We start from the raw sequence: 9,429 nt of genomic DNA on the forward strand, positions 1-9,429 counted from the left end.
TGGCAGGAGAGAAACACCTAGTCATATACAAGCAATCATCAATAAGTTTAACAGCTCGTTTCTCATCAGAAACCATGAAGGCCAAAAGGCAACGGGGTGACATAGTTTAAAGCCTGTAAATTAAGAATTATATGTTTATAAAAATATTCTTTAAAAATTAAAATGAAATTTAAAAAAAAAAAAGGCCGGGTGCGGTGGCTCATCCCAGCACTTTGGGAGGCCGAGGCGAGTGGATCACCTGAGGTCAGGAGTTCAAGACCAACCTGATCAACATGGTGAAAACCCGTCTCTACTAAAAATACAAAAATTAGCTGGGCATGGTGGTGGGTGCCTATAATCCCAGCTACTCGCGAGCCTGAGACATGAGAATAGCTTGAACCCGGGAGGCAGAGGTTGCAGTCAGCTGAGATGGCGCCATTGCACTCCAGCCTGAGCAACAGAGTGAGACTCCGTCTCAAAAATAAATAAACAAATAAACTAAAATGAAATTAAGACATTCTTTGATAAAAGTTGAGAAAGTTTACTGCTAGCAGTCCTGCCCTACAAGAAATGCTAAAAGCAGTCTTTCAGGATGAAATGAACAGACACTACACAGGAATTCAAAACGATATGAAGAAATAACACCAGTAAAGGTAACAACATAGGTGAATATTAATATAAAAGCCAGGGTTATTGTATTTTTGGTTTGTAACTCATCTTTCTTTTTCCATATTATTTGAAATATAAGTGCAAAAAGCACTAATCATAAATTTCTGCTCATTGGCACACAATGTATAAAGACAAAACTGTTAACAACAGCAATGTGAAGAGGGAGTGCAGCTGTACAGGAGCAGGGATTTCTATGCTGTTGAAGTTAGTTGCTATCAATTCAAAGAAATTTAGAATGTTGATTATAATCTCCAGGGTAACCACTAAGAAAATAACTAAGAAACATACAGTAAAGGAAATGAGGTGGAAATCAAAATGGCACACAAGAAAAAAAAATGAGAAAATAATCTAGAGGTCCTCTGGCTCATTTTATCAACAGGTGCAAGAATTGGCTTTCACTGAAATATGACACATAGCCTGTGGGCAAAATGAGACTCCTCTGAACAGAAGCTCAGCCCACATAAGATTTTCAGCAAAAATATAATATAAATATACATGAAGCATTATCTAGGTAATAAGCATGATCTAGCAGCTCAACATGGTCTGAGAACCTGCCTACAGTTGCTCCTGTGAAATTGAGGCCTGGTGCTACATAGCAAGCCAAAATTTTTCTAAGTCTGCCTGGCAGAAGTCTCATGCCATGATGTTAATGGGTATAACACAAAAGGGCTGCTGTAGTCAAATATGTTTGAAATGCTGGGTTAAGTGGAGTTCAAGAAATGTCTTGGCTGGACGCGGCGACTCACATCTGTAATCCCAGAACTTTGGGAGGCCAAGGCAGGTGGATCACCTAAGGTCAGGAATTCCAGATCAGTCTGACCAACATAGTGAAACTCCGTCTCTACTAAAAATACAAAAATTAGCCAGTTGTGGTGGCATGTGCCCGTAGTCCCAGCTACTCACTCGGGAGACTGAGGCAGGAGAGGCCCTTGAACCCGGGAGGCGGAGGTTGCAGTGAGCCGAGATCACACCGCTGTACTTCAGCCTGACTGACAGAGCAAGACTCTGTCTTTAAAACAAAAAAAAAAGTCTTTACTGCAGTACTTACTGGAATCTGTAACACATTGTGGATATACACTTTGAGTCCTCAGGAGGTAGTGATAACATGAATGTTTCCCAAACATTTTCATCGTGGAAAGAATCTGTTATTTTGGAGACTGGAACTTCAGGGAACATTCTTTAGAGAATGGTGCGTAGTAGAGTTAAGCAAAAAAAATAGAGGTATTCTAAACCCCAGTTTCTTCATGACCATAGTTGGGTTATGGCATTTAGGGTTGCTGTGTGATAACCTGAGTGACACACTTGGCCCAGTGGCTGCCACATGGCAGGTGTTCAAACTTTGCAGATTTTATTAGATTTAATTGCCAATGAAACACTCAATAGGCTTTTATTTTCTGTTTAATGTAGAATAGGGGGAACACAGACTTGAAGCCAGATAGATTGGGTCTCAAATCCTTGTTCCATTGCTCACTACTGATTATGAACTTTAACAAGAGATACAAAATACCTTCCTAGCAACACTTAGATTACCGTTTTGTTGAGAATAGGGGGCAATAGCCTAGATAATTTGATACATAAGGACCACATGAATCCACCCTTTGACAACCTGGCCCCCATACACATCTTCTTAAGCCATATTTAATATCCAAATAAAGACAACAAAGTGATACTTCTACCTAACATGACACAAATATCCTGTGTGCAAACAGAAATATGCTAATCCTTTCCCCAGAACAGAATGCAGATTCTTGGGTGATATTCACTCTTTTCCTTTCATATCTTGTGGCTTAAATACAAAGAGTGAACCACATACGATAGTGATGACAGTGGCCCCATAAGATCATAATACTCTATTTTTACTGTACTTTTTGTATGTTTAGATATGTTTAGATGTAAAAATGCTTATCATTGTGTTACAATTGCCTATAGTACTCAGTACAGTAACATGCTGTATAGGTTTGTAGCCTAGAAGCAACAGGCTATACTATTATATTTAGCCGAGGGTAGGCTATACCCTCTAGGTTTGTGTAAGTACACTCTATGATGTTTGCATGATATCAAAATTGCCTAACAACACATTTCTCAGAATATATTCCTATTAAGCAACACATGACTGTACTGTGACAAAAAGTTAACTTTTGGCCAGGCGTGGTGGCTCACACCTGTAATCCCAGCACTTTGGAAGGCTGAGGTGGGAGGATCGCTTAAGCCTGGCAGTTTGAGACCAGTCTGGGAATAGTGAGACTCATCTCTGCAAAAAGAAAAAGAAGGAAGGAAGGAAGGAAGGAAGGAAAGAAGGAAGGAAGGAAGGAAGGAAGGAAGGAAGGAAGGAAGGAAGGAAGGAAGGAAGGAAGGAAGGAAGGAAGGAAAGAAAGAAAGAAAGAAGAGCCAGGTATGGTGGTACATCCCTGTAGTCCTAGCCACTTGGAAGGCTGAGGTGGGAGGATCACTGAAGCCCAGAAGTTTGAGGCTGCAGTGAGCCATGATCATGCCACTGCACTCCAGCTTGGGCAACAAAATGAGACCCTGTCTCAAACAAAATAAATAAATAAAGTTAACTATCACTAATACATCTTCTGTTCTATGATAAAGAGATAAGACTGAACAACTTATTTAACTTCTCTGAGGTGATCTTTAAAATGGGTTTAAAACACCTACACAGGATTGTTTGCTCATTCCTTCATTCAGCAGTCATTCATACCAATCAATGTAAACTGTGTTGTATACACAAAGACATTCATATGTGACACAATCTTTGCCCTTGACTAGCAGACAGATAGTGAGATGAGATGTCTTAGGAGTTCGGTACAGAACCTGGGACAGAGCCAATGCTTGAGAAATCTTGGTTGCCTTCCCCTTATTCATGGAATGGGTAAGGCGCAGCTCTGAGAACAACCATCCTCATATACTAGGTTCCTTCACCCAAAGAGACCATTCATCCTTCAGTAGAAATAACTCTTTGAATCTTCCAGATTCAAAGAAAACACCATACCAAGGGATTTGGCAGGTAAGGGAGGAGATAAAGCCTTTCCACATTTCTGTGAATGAGTGCAATGCGTTGTCTTTAAGGACAATACAGCAAGAGGCTTCAATGTTTCCTCTTAAGCCCCAGTATGCATGGCAACCAGACATTCCACAGACTTTGATTATAAAATGGAAGCATCGTCATCACTGGCCATCAGAGAAATGCAAATCAAAACCACAATGAGATACCATCTCACACCAGTTAGAATGGCAATCATTAAAAAGTCAGGAAACAACAGATGCTGGAGAGGATGTGGAGAAATAGGAACACTTTTACACTGTTGGTGGGATTGTAAACTAGTTCAACCATTATGGAAAACAGTATGGCGATTCCTCAAGGATCTAGAACTAGAAGTACCATATGACCCAGCCATCCCATTACTGGGTATATACCCAAAGGATTATAAATCATGCTGCTATAAAGACACATGCACACGTATGTTCATTGCGGCATTATTCACAGTAGCAAAGACTTGGAATCAACCCAAATGTCCATCAGTGACAGACTGGATTAAGAAAATGTGGCACATATACACCATGGAATACTATGCAGCCATCAAAAAGGATGAGTTTATGTCCTTTGAAGGGACATGGATGCAGCTGGAAACCATCATTCTCAGTAAACTATCTCAAGAGCAGAAAACCAAACACCGCATGTTCTCACTCATAGGTGGGAACTGAACAATGAGATCACTTGAACTCAGGAAGGGGAACATCACACACCGGGGCCTATTATGGGGATGGGGGAGGGGGGAGGGATTGCATTGGGAGTTATACCTGATGTAAAGGACGAGTTGATGGGTGCTGACGAGTTGATGGGTGCAGCACACCAACATGGCATAAGTATACATATGTAACAAACCTGCACATTATGCACATGTACCCTAGAACTTAAAGTATAATAATAATGATAAAAGAAACTATTCCAAAAATAAAAAAATAAAATGGAAGCATCAACTCAAATATGAGAGGACACTTGGCAACTTAAAATCTATTTTAGTTTCATAAATCGGAGTCTTTGAATATTCCCAACTATTAACATTTTTCAGAGATTTAAGTCTTAAATAAACTTAAAGCAATTCAAGAGCTTCACATAATGTTACATCTCACTGGTCTATAATAAAGGTCTCTGAAGAATCACAAAATTTACTTTTCTAGAAATGGCAACTGCTTAATGATTGTATTGCAAGGCAATTTATCCACAGCCTCCTGGAAAACTGACTTTCCTCTCTCTGTCTTTTCATTTGTAAGCACAAGGTCATAAAGAGTCAAATATTTGCCACATTAAAACTATTTACTTTCCATTATTTTCTTTCTCTAAAAACTATAAAATACATTGTGGACCCTCCAACCCTTCTGCGAGATTTCTCAGATATTTTCAATGTAAGACAAAGACTAAAACAAATCCAGAAAGATGCATATTTGTTTTCTCTAGTATAACCCGACTGATTCCATTCTTCAAACTTGAAATTGTGTACTTGACTAAGAAAAAACAAAAAACAATTCACCAATTGCATTTGCCAAGCCTCCTGGTTTATAGAGCTGTGGGGAGTCAGGAAGATGAGCCCAGCAAGACACAGATCATCTAGCGATATGAGAAGTTAAAAAAGAGAAGAAAAACAATCATTTTCTACAAAGTAGAAACCGAAACGACTGCAAATCACACAGGTATATGACCATCTAAATATGACCATACACAGAAACTCAGATTTCCAAGAATTTTTCCTCGTATGTTTCTTGACAAAAGTGAATCATAGGAGAAATCTTTTTTTTTCTTTTTTTTAACTAAAAAACAATCGCTTGTTCATTTAACAAATACCTACTGAGTGCCTATCATGTACCCAGAACTGTGGTTATAGGTGTGATACTGACAGACACAGTCTCTACTGGTCTAGGATCTTACAGCCGCCCAGTGGGGAACACATCAGTCAGCAGGCAGTTCTGGAATAGTGTGGCAAGTGACGTGATGGAGGTAACCCAAGAGCTATGAGAGAGAGTACCTGGAAGGCCACCTAACCCAGATTTGGGCTTCCTTGGATGTAGATATCTTCAAATTGAGATCTAGAAAATAACAAGTTAGCTAAGGGAAGATACTACATGTTTTGAGGATGACGGAGGAGGTCCCATGTGAAATGGAATAACATGTACAAAAGCCTGTAGCAACAGTGATCATAGAGAGTTGAAAGTATTGAAGACAGTTTCATTTAGCTGGACTTTCCCACACCAGGAAGTAGATACAATTCTAATATTGCCACCAACATTGGCTTACATCCTTGGATAGTGAAGGGGAGAGATGGGGGCAGGACACAGTCACACTAAGAGTCATGCTTTGGGCAGCCTTGCCTGCAGGGGGCTACTGAACCGTATGTATTACACCCATATAAAATTGTCCCAGTCTAAAAGAACCTATGTAGGGGTATTTCAAGGTCCTTTGAGAGGAGCTACTGGTAAGTTTGTGCCTATTCAAATACTTTTCATTTTAAGCATACTAGGCTGGCAGGAGGGGCATCTACTGAAAATTGGACTGTGGGGAAAGAGCATGGCCTGTGGAGTCAGAAACACTGAGTTCTACCCCAGGTTCAGGCCCTGTGGGTTGTCACACCTGACACATCCCATTCACTCACTCACTCATTCATGTATTCAAATATTGAGAGGCCCTTCTATTTACCATAAACTGGTAGGAGCTGGTAACAGAAGGCAATATGGTTCGGCTGTGTCCCCACCCAAAATCTCATCTTGAATTTTAATCCCCATAATGCTCATGTGTCAAACGCAGGGCCAGGTGGAGGTCACTGGATCATGGGAGTGGTTTCCCCCATGCTGTTCTCATGGTAGTGAGTGAGTCTCACAAGACCTGATGGTTTTATAAGCATCTGGCATTTCTCCTGCTTCACTCACTTGGTCCTGCAACCCTATGAAGAAGGTGTCTGCTTCTCCTTTGCTTTCTGCCATGCTTGTAAGTTTCCTGAGGCCTCCCCAGTCATGCGGAATTGTGAATCAATTAAACCTCTTTCCTTTATAAATTACCCAGTCTCAGGTATTTCTTCATAGCAGTGTGCGAACAGACTAATATAGAAGGATAAAGTAAAGTCCTCACCCTTAAGGAACTCAAGAGTCTAAGGAGGGCGGAGCAAGCAAATATGCAGAAGATTGCATCACCCTGTATTAAGCATGATGCTGAAAAGAAGCATTGAATGCCATGACAGTCCACAGAGGAAGGGACAAAAGCAGGCTCTCTTGTGATGAAGGTGCCTGAGCAGAGCCTGAGATGATGAGCAGCCTGGTGGAGAAGCAGGGAAAGGTCATCCCCAGCAGATGGAGCTGCAGATGAAAAGGAACAGAGTGGCGGTAGAGCAGGGAGTAGCTCAGTGTGGCTGGCATGAAGGGTGAGGATGGGATGGGGGGAGAGAGGTTTCTGTTGTAACCCATGTCAGATGATGATGAGCCTCGAATGATCATGTTAAAGTATTTGCATGAGGTGGTGGAGGAAGAGGGGTCCAGGATAGCTCCAGGCAGGGTGACTGAAGGGAAGGGGTCCCATTAGCCAGCACAGAAAAGGAGATTGAATGTGGAGCTAAAACAGGTAAGTGTAAGGTGCCTGTGAAAAATTCAAGTGCAATACCATTGGAAGTATGTAGATATGTAATTCTACAGGTCGGGACTGTATAGAGATTAAAGAGTACCCACATATAGATGATCACTGAAGCCATGTTGGGGGTGATATTGCCCAGAGAGAGAGAGTGTACCGTAAGAAGAGAAGAGGTCCAACCAAGAACAGAGCCCCAGAAAGCGCTTAAAGGGCAGAAGGAGGAAATGGAACCTATCAAAGGGACCAAAAAGGAACTAGTTGAGATGTAGGAGGAAAGTCCTGAGAATCAAGGAAGACGTGAGTTTCAAGAAGGCCGGAGGGACTGAGTACTTTGGTCAAAGGCAGCTGAGCAGTCAGGTAGGATCCAGACGGACCTTACCCACTGGATTGGATAATTTAGAAGTTGCTGCTGAATATGGCCAGAGTGGATTCCAGGGAACGGTGGTGGAGTCAGGCAGCAGGGAGGGATAATGAACATGAGGAGACACGGAGGAGCCACCATGAACATACACAGGTTTTATACAAAACATAGCTAGGAAGAAAAGACAGTTTGGTAGCTGAGGTGGAACTTAGGGTCTAAGGACAGTTCCAGGAAGGGATGGTGGGTGGATTGAAAATATATGGAGGCTGGGCATGGTGGCTCACACCTGTAATCCCAGCATTTTGGGAGGCCAAGGCAGGTGGATCACTTGAGGTTGGGAGTTCAAGACCAGCCTGGCCAACATGATGAAACCCCATCTCTACTAAAAATACAAAAATTATCCAGGCATGGTGGCACGTGCCTGTAATCCCAGCTACTCGGGAGACTGAGGCAGGAGAATTGCTTGAACCCGGGAGGTGGTGGTTGCAGTGAGCCGAGATTGCGCCATTGCACTCTAGCCTGGGCGATGAAGTAAGACTCCATCTCAAAAAAAAAAAAAAAAAAGAAAAGAAAAGAAAGAAAATGTATGGAGAATAGTTGCATACTGTAAAACTGCATGCAAACCTTAGTTACTGGTTAATAATGCCCTCTGATACACCCAGCAGCAGCCTGGTATGAATGTGACAATGTGACATAAGTGTGATGGTGAGCAAGGGAGCCATCAGCCCAAGAAGGAAAATAAGGAGAGTAAAGACATTTTTTCTTTCTCCCATCTGTAATTTTCAGTTAATTCCTTGTCCATAGAACATTGGTGTTTTGCTCTCTGTTCTCCCCTGTTCTCCCTTGGACTCTTTTCAACAGTTGATGAGCTTCAAACTCATTTCCTTTGTGGTGATTAGACCTAAAAAGTGGCCTTCTTCAAGTGGCAATGAGACGCCCCAGCATTAACACTCTGAAATATCACAGAAGTTATCAGAAACTGAAGAGGCTCTGGTTGGAAAATCTGGGAGTGAGGAAGAAAACTGAGAGAGGAAAGGCAGGGAGGGGAGGGGCGGGAGGAAAGGCTGAGAGGAGAGGTCACTATAAACTAGAAGGAGGAAGAATAGAGGAGGGAAGGAAAAGAAAGAGGGGATAGGAAGGAAGAGAGGAGAGGGGAGGGAGGGAGAGGAGAAAGAGAAAAGAGGGAAGAGATGGGAAGAAGGATGGGGAGAGGGAGAAGGGAGAGGTCACCTTAAGTTGGAGAGAAAAGGATGGGTGAGCATATGATAAAGGAGAAGAAAGAGAAAGAGGAAAGGAAGGAAGGCAGGGGAAAGGGAGAGATGGATAGGTCAGGTTAAACTAGGGAAGTGTCCTGAATTAATATTCCAGGAAGAGATGCTGGATGGATTGAAAATGTCTCAAGAACAATTGCACATTGTGAAACTGCATACAAACCTCAGTTATGAGCTATTACACTCAGCAGCAGGAAGCAAGAGAGGCAGAAAAGAGAGGTGGGATAGGTCAGGTTAAACTAGAGAAGTGTCTGAGTTAAAACTACATTTTTAAGAAATGCAGTTTGGGCCAGGCATGGTGGCTGCTGCCTGTAATCCCAGCACTTGGGAAGCCGAGGCAGGTGGATCGCTTGAGGTCAGGAGTTGAGACCAGCCTGGACAACATGGTGAAACCCTGTCTCTACTAAATATACAAAAAATTAGCCAGGCATGGTGGTGTGCACCTGTAATCCCAGCTACTCTGGAAGGGGGTTGAGGTGAGAGAATCGCTGGAACCCAGGAGGTGGAGGTTGCAGTGAGCCAAGATTGTGCTACTA

This window comes from Macaca nemestrina, chromosome 12, assembly GCF_043159975.1.
Source record: "Macaca nemestrina isolate mMacNem1 chromosome 12, mMacNem.hap1, whole genome shotgun sequence".
Taxonomy (NCBI): Eukaryota; Metazoa; Chordata; class Mammalia; order Primates; family Cercopithecidae; genus Macaca; species Macaca nemestrina.